A 13822-nucleotide genomic window follows, 5' to 3' on the forward strand; every position below is an offset into this window, starting at 1 on the left:
GCAGTCATATCCTGTCTCAGCAAATGGAATAAACTAGGTTGAGGGTAACCAACAGGCTTCAAACAGCAAACACAAAAGACTATAACCAGGCTTAGACTTAGGTTCCATTGGTGTCTGTCATCTTCTGTAAAACAAACAAACAAACAAACAAAAAAAAAAAAACAGCCACCAGCCTGCTCTCATCATCTCTTACTAGATTATTGCAATGGCATCCTACTTTTCCTTCCTTATCTCAACTCTCTCCCAATAAATTTATTTGTCTTCATAGTTGCTCATGATTTATCTAAACTCCATTGTCTCCCTATTTCCTTAAGGATTCACATAGAAGCTCCTCTAGTTTTTAGAGCCCTTACAATCTGGCCCAAACCTACTTTGCCCATCTTGAACATCACTCTCTGTCTATTGTCTAGCTAAACTGACCTTCTTGTTACTCAAACGTGATACCCCATCTCCCATCTCCACACCTTTGCACTGGCAGGACTTCACACTTGAAATGTGCTCCCACTTCACTTCTGCTACTTAGAGTTCTTTTTGTCTTTTAAAACTCTGCTCAAGTGACACTTTCTATATTAAACATTTCCTGATTTCTCCAGCTGCTAGTGTCAGTTTGCCCAGAAAAAAAAATTACTTTGTGTTTGTTTTGTATATCTCTTGTATGTAGATGTTACCTAGGATAGTGAATGTAAGCTCCTTAAGGGCAGGGAATGTTTCATTTTTATTTTTGTATCCCTATCCCTTATACCTGACATATTGTAAGCACTTAAATTTTTGTTGCTTTTCTTATTAATTAGTCCCAAGAATCTCTGTATTCATACAGATCACCTATCTCTGAGGTTTTTCAATCATCATATTCTTTGGTCTTCTAATAGTATGCACACACACACACACACACACACCCTGTGAACTCCCTCAACCAGGGTTTCCACTAAAAACTTCTGAATTTGGCTCATTATCAGCAATCTTGTGGTAATATTTATTTAACTCCTGCCAGTAACAGAAGATGCAAACACATTTTCATTTAAAAAAGTTTTATTACAAAGTACATGAGGAATGGAAAAAGGAATGATTACAGGTGGTACCCCTCATGAAGAGTCTCCTGCCTTCTTCCCCTGCTGTCTGGGTCACAGAACATTCAGAAGCTCACATCACTGACTGATTTCACTAGGTGAAGTTCCATTAACTAGGTCTTGAAACAGTTTTATCAGAGCTCATGGTCCTTACCATTTCCCTTTCCTCTCAGGTTGCTTCCTCTCAGACCAGATTTATAGATCCTGATCTTATTCAAGCAATTTTTCTTTGCTGTCATCGCAAAAATCTTCTCTAGAAATTCCCAGCTAGTCCCAGGGGATCTTAGAAGATAGTCTGGCAGATACTGTCTCCACTCACTGTCACTGGTTACAATGGCTGAGGTTTTTCCCCATAGTTGTCATCATCTCAGAAGCTTCTTCTTTGGATAATTCTTTATTGCTCTTTAGTTCTGATTCCTCTATGTGTCTGGGGTTCTCTGCCATGATAACTTCTTCGGCTCTAGAACTCCATTGCTCCAATACCACTCCTTCAAAGTATCCTCATTCTGTGTGTGTGTGTGTGCCCTTTTCTCTGTCTTTGCATAGATCTCTGTCTCTCTCTTCCTTATTTTTTTCCTCTCTCCCTCCTTCTGTTTCCCTCTCCTTTTCTCTTTTTTTCTTCTTTTCCTCTTTATCTTTTTATTTCTCCTTTTCTCTCCCTCTCTTTCACTTTCCCCTTTCTCATTCTCTTTCTCCTTCCCTTTTTCATTTTTTCTTCTACCTCTCCTCCTCTCTCTTTTCTTTCTCTATCCATTTGTCTCTTTCTTTTTGTCTACTTGTCTCTGTGAATTTCTCTGTGTCACTATCTCTGATTCTGTGTCCGTCTTCCTGTCTGTCTCTTTTTCTGATCTATATGCAGCTTTATTTCAGTTGTTAAAGGAGCTGAGCCTTTGAAGAATGACCATCATCTACTTCAAGCTAAGATAATGGTAGGGAATATCCCAGCACAATTCTCTAAGTCAGTGAGACTGTACTTAGAGGGGAGTGGCTTTAATCAATTTTCTCTACATTTTAATCTAGTCTTAGATACCAGTCCTTTCTGATTCCATTAATTTATAAATAAAACTGTGCTATGTTTTTGTACCTAAGTACTTATAAGGGTAGCAAGTAGTTACCCATAGACATGTACCATATATTGAGGTGCCACGATTCACCTGGATGGGAGCAAGAAGTCAGAGAACGGAAGTGATTCCAAAACTTTTTTGTATGTACCATTATAATTTCACAGGTTTCTTAAAACTGTGCCTTCTTTTTTCTGATTAGAATTATTTGTGTAATGTCATCAGGATTTTATTTTTGGAAGCATTTCCTTCTTCTCAAGTCACCTCATCTTGTAGGATTTTAGGTCATGACATTTTATCTATCCTTTCTCTGAATTCTGAGATCTGCTCTCCCAAAGTCTATCCCTCAAAGCTTTTAAACCATGGGATCTTCAATACAGATTTCTTTTTGCATAGATTTGATCTGATCTGACTGCTCTCTCCATCTTTCCCTTTTTGGGGGGGATGCTATTTCATTTTTTAATATCAAGTACTAAGGTGTTAGAGTCCAAATGTGGTGGTCCTGCTATCATTAACAAGGAAAATTGGGAAACGAATGTGAACTATCTGCATTTTTGTTTTTCTTCCCGAGTTATTTACACCTTCTGAATCCAATTCTCCCTATGCAACAAGAGAACTGTTCGGTTCTGCAAACATATATTGTATCTAGGATATACTGCAACATATCCAACATATAAAGGACTGCTTGCCATCTAGGGGAGGGGGTGGAGGGAGGGAGGGGAAAAAAATCGGAAAAGAAACGAGTGCAAGGGATAATGTTGTCAATATAAAGTAATCATTAAATAAAAATAAAAAAAGGAAAAAAAACAAGGAAAATAATCTGCTACAGAAATGACAACAGATTTGTTCTATTTTCCACCAATTTATTGCTTCCTTCTAATTTCATCTATAAACATTCTTAGAATGATACATCTAGACTGGATCTCATGCCAAGTTCTCTGCAGACTTATTTTTCCCCTCCAATCTTCTTTATTATTTTACGAGGCAAAATTACTCATAATCTACTCTCCTCTTCTAAAATATTTTGAAAATAAGTTTATATTCTAAACTGATACTGCCTTTAGCTATCATGTTCTTGACAAAAAAATCAAGTGTTTGCTTGGGGAAAGATAAAAAGCATTTGTGTAGTGCTTACTATATGCCAGACACATGGAATTAAACATGTTTAATGAATATTGTCTCATTCAACGTACCTTTTATCCCCCTTTACAGTTGAGAAAACTGAGGCTGAAGGAGGTTAAGTGATTCAATTAAGACACATAGCTAGGAAGTATGTGAGGCTAAATTTAAACTCAGGTCTTTCTTGATTTAAGATCCAGTAGATCAGAAATATCCACTGCACCACCAGATGTTTCCATTTAGCTGAGACTTTTGTTTTCCCCCAAGACTCTTAGTTTTGTTATTTTGGCACTTACTTTATACTAGTTAAACTTTGGTAAGAAATGGTAAAGATCCATGTTGATGTTTTCTTCTTTACTTATTTCCCATTCCCAACATCATAATCTTATTTGAATAGGGTCAGGTTGCAGCTATCATAATTGATTGTGACACTTTTGCTCTAATTAGTTAATGGGAAGGAAAGGAACAAGCACTTAAGTCCCTACTATGTGCCAGGCACTGTGGTAAGTGCTATAAAAAATAGCTAATATCTGTATATTACTTAAAATGTTCCAGGGCAGGTAGGTGACACAGTAGAGTATCAAGCCCTGGAGGCAGCAGAATCTGAATTCAGATCCAGTCACAGACACTAGTTGTGTGACCATGGGCAAGTCATTTAATCCTGTTGTCAGTTTTCTCATCTGTAAAATGAGCTGAAGGAAAAAATGGCAAACCACTAGCATATGTTGTGGTTGATCATTTAGTTGTGTCTGACTTTTTGTGTCCCCATTTGGGAATTTCTTGGCAAAGATGCTGAAGTGCATTTCACAAATATTGTCTCATTCGATCCTTACAACAGCCTTGGGAGATAGGTATTATTATTATATCCATTTTACACATAAGAAAATTTAGATGAAAAGATTAAATAATTTCCACAGTCACATAACTAGTGTCTGAGACCAGATTTGATTAGCACTTACTATGTGTGGGGTACTGCGCTAAGTGCTTTACTAAATTATCTCAGTTGAACCTCAGAACAACCCTGGGAAATAAGCACTGTTATTATTCTCATATTACAGATGAGGAAATTGAGGCAAACAGATTAAGTGACTTGCCCCACTAAGTATCTTGTATTTGAATACAAGTCTTCTTGACTCCAGATCCCCTTGCTCTATTCACTGAGCCACCAACTAGTTGCCTTAATGATCTGATTGAACACAGAAAATGATTCTTAAATGACTTATCTGTTCCTATCCAGTTGTTTCCTGTTAAGATACAGGATAAGTCATTTCAATTTTTTGAGACATTGGTGCTCACTATGCCCAATGCTTTCCATCTTTTTTTGAAGTCATTCATGATATCTAGATGTGAGAATTTGGAGTCATCTATAAGTCTTCAGTCTCTTTCATTTCTTAATTTTGAGTCACATTTTCCCCAAAACTTTTTCACTTTTCTTCTCTACAATCTCCTTCATAACGAAATCATTGAGTACCAAATTTTCTTTGATTTGTTTGGAGGGGCTTGTTGATTTCTTCATAGAATTTCTCTACTTCATCCTTTTCATTAGTTCTTGGTACATAAGCCATGAGCATCGTCCTCATGTTAGTCCCTTATTTCTTACACTCATCATGAATCCTGCATGATAATATGACCAAAAGTCTCATGAAATCATGATTCTTGTTGTCTCTGACTGCTCAATGAAATCAAATCCACCACTTGTTTATTTGCCTCCTTGAGAAGAACCTCTGAACCTTCCTCTTTTTGAACTACAATTTCCTTATCAATTCTGCCTTTATCTCAATATCAATACTATAAAATTCAATTCCTACAAGAGTATGTCAACTCATCTGATCACATATATGTTAGCCAACTCCAATAGACTTCTGATAGAAATGCCATCTGCATCAAGAGAGAGAACTATAGAGATTGAATGTAGACCTAAGCATAGTATTTACACCTTTTTGTTGTCTTTTGCTTGCTTGTTTTTATTCTTTCTCATATTTTTCTTTGATCTGATTTTTCTTGTACAGCATGAAAAATATGGAAAGATTTTTCAAAGAATTGCACATGTTAAAACTATATAGGATTGCTTTCTGTCCTGGGGAGGGAGTGGTAGGAAGAGAGGGAGAAAAAATTGGAACACAAGGTTTTACAAAAGTGAATGTTAAAAACTCTTTGCATGTATTTGGAAAAATAAAATACTAAAAAAAGACAAAATGGGGAACCAAATATGTCAGCTATTAAATTAATGTTTAGAGTCTCACCTCCACAAAAACCAGATTTAGATGCTTTGTTAACAGAATGGAGATGATCTTGAGTTTTTGAAATGTATGAGAGGAAGTAGCAAGCTTTGAGTCCACTTTGTGAGGATGGTGCACTGTTGTTTCAGCACCAGCTTTGCTAAGTTCAGAGAAGCTCTTCACCTACTGGTCAGCTACTAGGTGATCAATTCTTTGGTCACAAGACATGAAATGAAAATTACAGAAGGCCTCTTGGTCCTGCATATGTTCTGTAAGTCTAGGTGGTAGAATCCTGGATAAATAAACAGAAAAAGGCTAAGATTAATACCAGCTGTAATTTTCATGAGAGATGATATAGTCTGAAGGAACAGATCTTTGAATCAGGACTCTATCCATGTTCATGCCTTGCCTCTGCCATTTCCTGGCTATGACCTTGTGCGAGTCACTTAACCTCCCAATGGTCCCAGACAACTCTAAATGCTAAATGCAGCAAAAGAAGATATGAAGCTATGTTGGTAGAGAGACTTCCTTCTCTCAGGATCTTCTATGAAACCGCAGATCCAGAAAAAAAATAATAAGTTTAAATAAACTTTCCCATAGACAGTTTTTCAGTCCCTGAAGACAATAGTAAAATTTTCTCCTGAGGACTCCCTAAATCTTCTTTTCTCCAGGCTAAACAACTTCAGTGTTTTGTATGGCATGATTTTGAGATCACCCACAATCCTGGTTGCCTTCCCCTGAACATTCCCCTTAGATTAGGGCACCTCAAACTGAGCATAAACTGCCAGATGAGGTCCAAATAGCACAGAGCATAGTTGATGATGATTATTTCCCTTGATCCAGACATTCCATTTCTATTAATTCAGTTTAAGATTATGCTACATATTTTGGCAGTCATAATCCACTGATCCAATTAAGCCTGTGGTCTCTTCAAACCCACACATCTTTTCCCCATAAACTATGACCAAACCAAGTCTTATTCATCCTGAATTTATATGTAATGAATTTTCTTGAAAATAAATGCAGAATATTACATTGATCTCTGTTTATATTTCATCTTGCTGATCCTGACCCATCTTTCCAGCTTTCAAGATTTCCTTTGAATACTTGGAGTTAGGAAGAACTGAATTCAAATCCACCCCCAAATATTTACTGGCTAGCTATGTGGTCCTAGGCAAGCTATAATCTCTGCTTCAATTTCCTCAACTGTAAAATGGGGGTGATAACAGCAAGGTAAGGATCAAATGAGATAATATTTATTAAGTATTCAGAACAGTTTCTGTGGGTACATAATACATGCGTGTTTGCCCACTCTTCCCACAACCATGATTCTATCATCTATTTTATTTTAATTCAGTTCAAGACAAATCAGAAAGTAATAAAAATAGTTAGCATTATTTATCTAGCCTTTCGCAAATATATTACATACATGTCTCTCTTTGATCCTCATAATAATCTTATGAGGTAGGTGCTATTATTATCATTTTGTTGTTGTTTTAGTCATTTCAGATGTAGAAAGCTGTTAGAGTCTGAAATTCGGTAAGTATTCAGGACTGGGTCTCCTCCATCAGATGGAGAGTTCTCTAAGGGGATGGACTTTTGTATTCTCTAGCTCTGAAATTCTTCACTACCCTTTGATCCTGCCCTCTATCTTCCCTGAGCACGTGGCTTACTCCTCATGGCTGCATTTGAAGTTTTGTTGGCAAATATACTGGAGTGGTTTGCCATTTCCTTTTCCAGTTCATTTTACAGATGAGGAAACTGAGGCAAACAGGGTTCAGTGACTTGCCCAGGGTCACACAGCTAGGAAGTATCTGAAGCCAGATTTGAATTCATGAAGTGGAGTCTTCTTGATTCTAAGACCAATACTCTATCCATTCCACCGCCTGGCTGCCCTAATAAAAGGTCTTAGAATCATAAATTTAGAGCTGGGCAAGAGTATTATATAAATTTTAGCTATTATTATCCTTGAGTAGCTCAGTAAATATGGACCAGTTTTAGGAAGACCAGATTTAGGAAGGAATTTTCCATCATACCTGGCTGTGTGATCTTAGGCTAATCAGTTGATTCTTTACCTGTAGATTGGGTATTTTTTCTATATGTATATATATAATATAAAATGTGTGTACATGTGTATATATATATATTTCATATAAATATATAATGTTTTGTCAACCTCAAAGCGCAATATAAATGCTAATTACTATTATCTGTCAAACACAGGATTGGGATAATAGTAACTAACATTTATTTAACACTTGCAGATGAACAAAACACACTTTAAGATTTCAAAGTAATTGATATATATCATTTCATTTGGCTTCCCCAAAAAAATTCTATGAAGTAGATGTTATTATTATCCCTATTTTTTAAATGGGGAAACTGAGGTTGAAAGCGGTTAAGTAATTCTCCCAGGGCCACGTCACTAATAAATTTCTGAAAACCGATTCCTGGCTACCTCAGGCATTCTATCCGCTGTGGCGGCCAGCCGCCCCAAGGAAGAGGTTTTCCTAAGATAACGGTGGAACCCCGGCCCAGTGACACCAAGTGCGGTTTGCTGGCCGCGGTACCGAGCTGCTGCTTCTGCCCAGGAGCCGGGCCCACTCTGGGCTGGGAGCGGGAGCAGATGCCTGGAGAATAAGGAGTTGAGCGGCCCCGGCGGGTAACGGGAGGGTGGCGGCCCTTTAGGATTCGGCCGGCTGGAGCCTCTTCTCCTTGGGGACTTCTATCTCGGGCCGAACAATCCTGCTGGATAGATAAGAGTGCCGAGCTTTGAAGAGTCTCCTTCCTGCAAAGGGCTCCTATCTGTGGGAGCCTCGGCCAGGGGCTGCCTGTGCTGACCCCTAGCAGCAGCTCCTGCGCCTCCCCCTCACTTTCCTCCTCCACCTTCTCCCAAACAAGATTCCCAGTGACCCCAGTGACCGCAGATAAAACCCCAGAGCCTGGGTCCCGGAGAGCTTCTCCTTCCCAGGCCTCCGAGGTGGAAATCCCTGCTTGGCTGAGGGTTTGGATGAAGCCCAAACCAGCCCTAGCGCAGACCTCAGGCAGGAAGCAAGGTTAGGAGGCCTGGTCTAGGCCGTCTCCAGAGACTCAAACCCTCCCCCCTTGGGGAGACTGCAGTTTCAAAAGGGACTGACCCAAAGGGATCTGCTTCCAGGTGAAAACAGGCTTCAGTAAATAACACAAACTTGGCAAAGAGGAAAGGTCAATGGACCAGAGGGGAGACTCGGTTCTTGTCTCAGGTTTTCCACTACAAAATGTTGTGATTTCAGATGAGTCATTTTTACTTTATTGGACCTCAGTTTCCTCCTCTGTCAAATGGGAATAATAAAATGTGCATGACCTGCCTCACAGGATTGTTGTCAGGATAGCACTTAAAAAGAAGCTCTGGAGGAAAGGAAGTTGTTTTTATTATTTAATGTGTTTCTATTGTCAGCTCTCAGAAAGCAAACAAGGAAGGGGTCAGCAGGCCTTGCATCAGGGGCTTGGATCACAAATCTTGGACTACAAGGAGCCTTAACAGACTATCCAATCCTCCTTATTTACAGATGAGGCAGTTGTGGAGGTCAGAGAGAATACCTCCCCAAAGTTATATACACAGTCTCAGAGATGGGAAATTATACTGAAGCAAACTTGTCTTAGTCTCTGCACACATACAACAGAGCAAGTGGGAACCCCGCTCCCCAGGTGGGCACAGGCGAGTTGATTCATCCAGGTACAATACAAGCTCTCCTGAATGACAAGTACCATCCAAAACCTCTCCTGTGTGGGACAGAATGTGGAACATGTTAGGGTGGGAGATCTAAATTTTTTTTTCACAGTTTGACTTTTATGGAAATGTTTTGCATAATTTCACAAATGGTTTTTTTTAATGTGGATGGAGATAAGAGAGAGATCTACAATTCAAAAATTTTAAAACAAATGTAATTTTTTTGTTGTTTTGAATGTAACTGAGGAAAATGTTAAATAAATAAAATAAAACAGTGTGTAACATATCAATATTGTCAATATTTAATGCTCAAATTCAACTCCTTAAAGTTTTCTCCTCCCTTGACTAAACGTAATTTTTCTCTTATTATTATTGTTTTTAATATTGTTACAAATAACAATCCTTTACTTTGTGAATAGCATAGTTAACTTTTCTCAAAACAATTTTAGATCCTTTTTTTTTTATGCTAGGAGACAGAATAGAAAGTGTTCTTCATTTCACAAGAAAAGGAAATTAGACCTAGAAAAGTTAGATGACTGAAGCAAGATCACACTGAGCCTAGGATTCAGGGCCTCTGACTTGAAGCTCTGAGCTCTTTCCAGGAAACCACACATTGACTCAGCTCTTTTGTCTTTCTTAAACTTGGAGAGCCTGAGTGGCAATTCTGACCCACCTGGAAAAACACCATGACTGTGCCCCTTTCCCTTCTCTCCTTAAAATCAAATAAACAAAGACCCCACCAGTCTCCTGAGCATACTTCCATTCCAAACTAGAGGGAAGTTTGGGGTGGCTCTCTCTAAGCCAAGCCTTCCCCACGAGAAGCAGACTTTTGTCTGGTCGGGAAGGGGGTGGAGAGGTGTTGGGTCCCTTAGATAACTCAGCTGTGTTTAATTCTGTCTGCTACTCAGGCCCCAGCAAGGCTGGGAGCAGGAGGCTCGGATGTGATCCAGCCCTGGGCAGCAGACCTAAAGGCAGCACCCTCTTCCCCTATTCCTGCAGTGAGGCGCCTTACTGGGACCAGCCTCAGCAGATCAAAATCAGAAGTCAGGGACCGGAAAGGGGGAGCATCAGTGGAGAGAAGGCCACAACAATTCTAGAAAAAGAAGGCATCCACTTCCAATGGTCTTGTGATGAAGAGAGCCATCTGCACCCAGAGAGAGGACTGTGGGGACTGAGTGTGGATCACAACACAGCATTTTCACCTTTGCTGTTGTGATGGTGATGGTTTGCTTTTTTTTTCCCTCTCATTTTTTTCCCTTTTTGATCTGATTTTTCTTGTACAGCATGATAATTGTGGAAATATGTTTGGAAGAATTGCACGTTTAACTTACATTGAATTACTTGCTGTCCAGGGGAGAAAGGAGGTGGCTAGGGAAGGGGAAAAATATAGAACACAAGGTTTTGCAAGGTGAATGTTGAAAACTATCCTTGCGTGTATTTTGAAAAATAAAAAGCTATTATTAAAAATTGATATAAAAAAGAAGGCACGATCCCTCAATTCTCTGCCCTGGACAGACCACTTATGGAATATTAAATTCACAATTCTGAGCCCCACATTTTAGGATGAATATTGATTAGCTGATGAATATCACACTGAGATGGGCAACCAGAATGGTGAAGGATCTTGAGGCCATATTATATGAAGATCATTTGAAGAAATTAGAGTTTAGCCTGGAGAAAAAATCACTGAGGTAGGGTATAATAGCTATCTTCAAGTATTTACTAAGTTATCATATAAAAGAGGGATTCAATTTAATCTATGTGAGCTCAGAGGGAAGAACTAAAACCAACAGGTGGTCTTATTTATCCTTGAGGTTAGCAATGAGAGTTGCCCTAAGGCATAATGGGCTACTTTGGGAGCTTACAGATTCCTTCTCCTTGACCATTTTTAAATACTAAATTTTAAAATATTTTTAAATTTAATAAAGTTGAACCGTTATTTGTCAGACATATTATAGTGGGGTTGGACCAAATGGGCACTAAGTTTTCTACCAACTTTAAAATCCTATAGTACTGAATTCTGGACATAGTGAGCCAAATATTAAGGGCCACAATGTTGAGAGTATACATCTGTCCTGAACTGGACCTGCTCCAGGACACTCCCCTGGTACTGTAAGTTCAACATTGGAACAAAATGGGACCTCACTGAGTTTTCAACAGTCAATAAAAGGAGATCCACTTAGCCTTAGTGGCTATCCCAAACATATCTCAAAAAAGTTATGCATTGATGTTATTTTGAGTTGAATCATTCAAGTTAAGCTTTCCTGCTTCTAAATTGTTCATGTATCCAACAGCCAAGTATTAAAGCCCACTTGGGCTATTTTCAACACAGATGACTAAGAAGTAATGTCAATAGCCTGAATCTTTAGTATCTTGAGCCAAAGGATCTGAGGAAATAATTTCAATACCTTTTAAGAAAAAATTATCCTTTAACACATATTTTAACATGTGTAACATATATTGGATTGCTTATCATTTAGGGGAGGGATGAAGGGAAGGAGGAGAAAATTTGGAACAAGAGGCTATGCAAGGGTCAATGATGAAAATTTATCCATGCATATGTTTTGAAAATAAAAAGCTTTAATAAAAAATAGCATTAAAAAAAAGAAAAAATATCCTAACTTACATAGTGGTGAGGGAATGAGGATATTGATCCCATCACAGCTTTGGTTTCTAAAACCTCCAGTGGGTGAGTATCTCTGAATGATGATGCAAGGCTAGGATTGAGTGCTTAAATATCTACTTGAGTGTATCTGACCAACCTTTCTTTTTCTTACTTGCTAGATCATCATCTATGTCAAAGCTTCTTAAGCTGTGGGCTGCAACTCCATATGCTGTCATATAACTGAATGTGGGGGTCATGAAATTATGATTTATTATCAGCAAATGTTTCATTTTTATACCTATTTAATATATACCCATATACCCAAAGTCACATAAAAATTTTTCAGGCAAAAATATGTGGCCAGTGGAAAAAGTTTAAGAAACCCTAATCTATGTCACCTTCCCTAAAAATGGTTGGCCCCAAGGCTGTCTTTTTTTTTCTATTGACTTTTTAAGTTCAATTTTACTCTTTGGACAACTACAGACATAATCATAAATGGTTTGGCATGAACATCCTTTATTACTTTATGCAAATCAAAATATAATACATTAGAAAAATAATATTATATGAGTTACATTAGATGAAAGAGTTGGGTTGTATTTTCACTTATTTATTTGCCATTTCTTCAGGGGAGTGCCTTTTTATTATTTCTTTGATGAACTGCTCAAGTGCAGTGAAATAACTTTGACACAGCAATGTGTCATTATGTGTTCCATCTGGAAAAATTACTAATCTTTTAGTAGGAGACAGTGATAGTTCATAAAGCTGCTTCATCACTATTGTTGGAATTAACTTGTCAAATAGCCTAAAGATGAAAAGAGAAAGGCATCCTGCATTGAAAGCATTTTTTTCTGTAGGAGAGGAATTTATTTTTGGAGTACCACAAAGTAAGATATCACAAAGGAAAGAAAGAAAGAAAATAAAGTTGTGGCCATATATGGTATATTTAGAAACATGTTCTCCACCACAATGGCTAGAATACTATGGGAATTTTCAGAAACTGAGTGAACAGTCACTACTTCCACAAAGGAATGGCCGAAAAGAAAATTTCTGCTTTATCAAGGTCAGCTCTGGCCATTCAGCTTCAAAATCTAAACAAGATCCTTCTTTGCTTACCTCTTCTTCACTTTTTCCTACAATCTCTATAATCAACAGGTAAAAGACTAACTTTGAAATTAACCATAATCAAAATATTTGACAACTTATAAATAATACTGCTGGTATTTCCATGCAAATAAATGACAGGGAATACATTGAGTTATTTTCAGTGTATCTCAAAAAAATAAGATTAAGAAGCTCTCCATCTTTAGTTCTGATGAAAATTATTTTACATGAAATATCAGTGGGTATGTTGTTGTTGTTCAGTCATTTTTCAGTTGTATCCAATTTTTTGTGACCCCATTTAGGGTTTTCTTGGCAAAGATATTGGAATGGTTTACCTTTTCCTTCTCCAGCTCATTTTACAGATGAGAAAACTGAGGCAGAGTTAAGTGACTTGCCTATTGTCACACAACTCATAAAGTATCTGAGATCAGATTTTAACTCAGGTAAGTATAGGGACGTGTAAGGAAGGGTGATGCCAATTATTCTGAAAAATAAAGCAATATATATTTGAATTTATATGGAATATCTACTATCATTTCAGAGGTTAACAGAGATAAGATAATTCCCCTGCACAAATGGAAAGCCACTATTACAGGTATAAGAGAAATGGTGAAGAGACCAAGACAATGAAGTTAAGATATCTTTCAACAAGCTCCATATAATCCATGACTTTTCCACCATAGCTCTCCTCAAACTATTATTTTATATGTATTCTCTTCATAGATCTAGGTTAATTTTATAAGTCAAGTAAGGATTGCTTTCCCCAACATGCTCCTTAATCTATAAGATGACAAGACACATTAAGCCAGACAATATCTCTGATTCTTTTGTACCTCTTTTTTTTTCCTCAAGTTAGATGGCTGCCACCTGTTCTAGAGCTCCTATGTCCTGTCCTAGGCCCTCTCCTTTCCTCTCAACATTCTCTCTCCGTTATGTCC

At 37.9% G+C, this 13822-nt stretch overlaps 1 pseudogene; it reads right to left on the reverse strand.

Moving 5' to 3' along the window:
• Nucleotides 1–12384: 12384 nt before the first annotated feature.
• LOC127546882 (protein ABHD13-like) lies at nucleotides 12385–13565 on the reverse strand (annotated as a pseudogene).
• Between the last annotated feature and the right edge of the window lie 257 nt (nucleotides 13566–13822).

Source organism: Antechinus flavipes, chromosome 2 (assembly GCF_016432865.1).
Source record: "Antechinus flavipes isolate AdamAnt ecotype Samford, QLD, Australia chromosome 2, AdamAnt_v2, whole genome shotgun sequence".
In the NCBI taxonomy this organism is placed as follows: domain Eukaryota; kingdom Metazoa; phylum Chordata; class Mammalia; order Dasyuromorphia; family Dasyuridae; genus Antechinus; species Antechinus flavipes.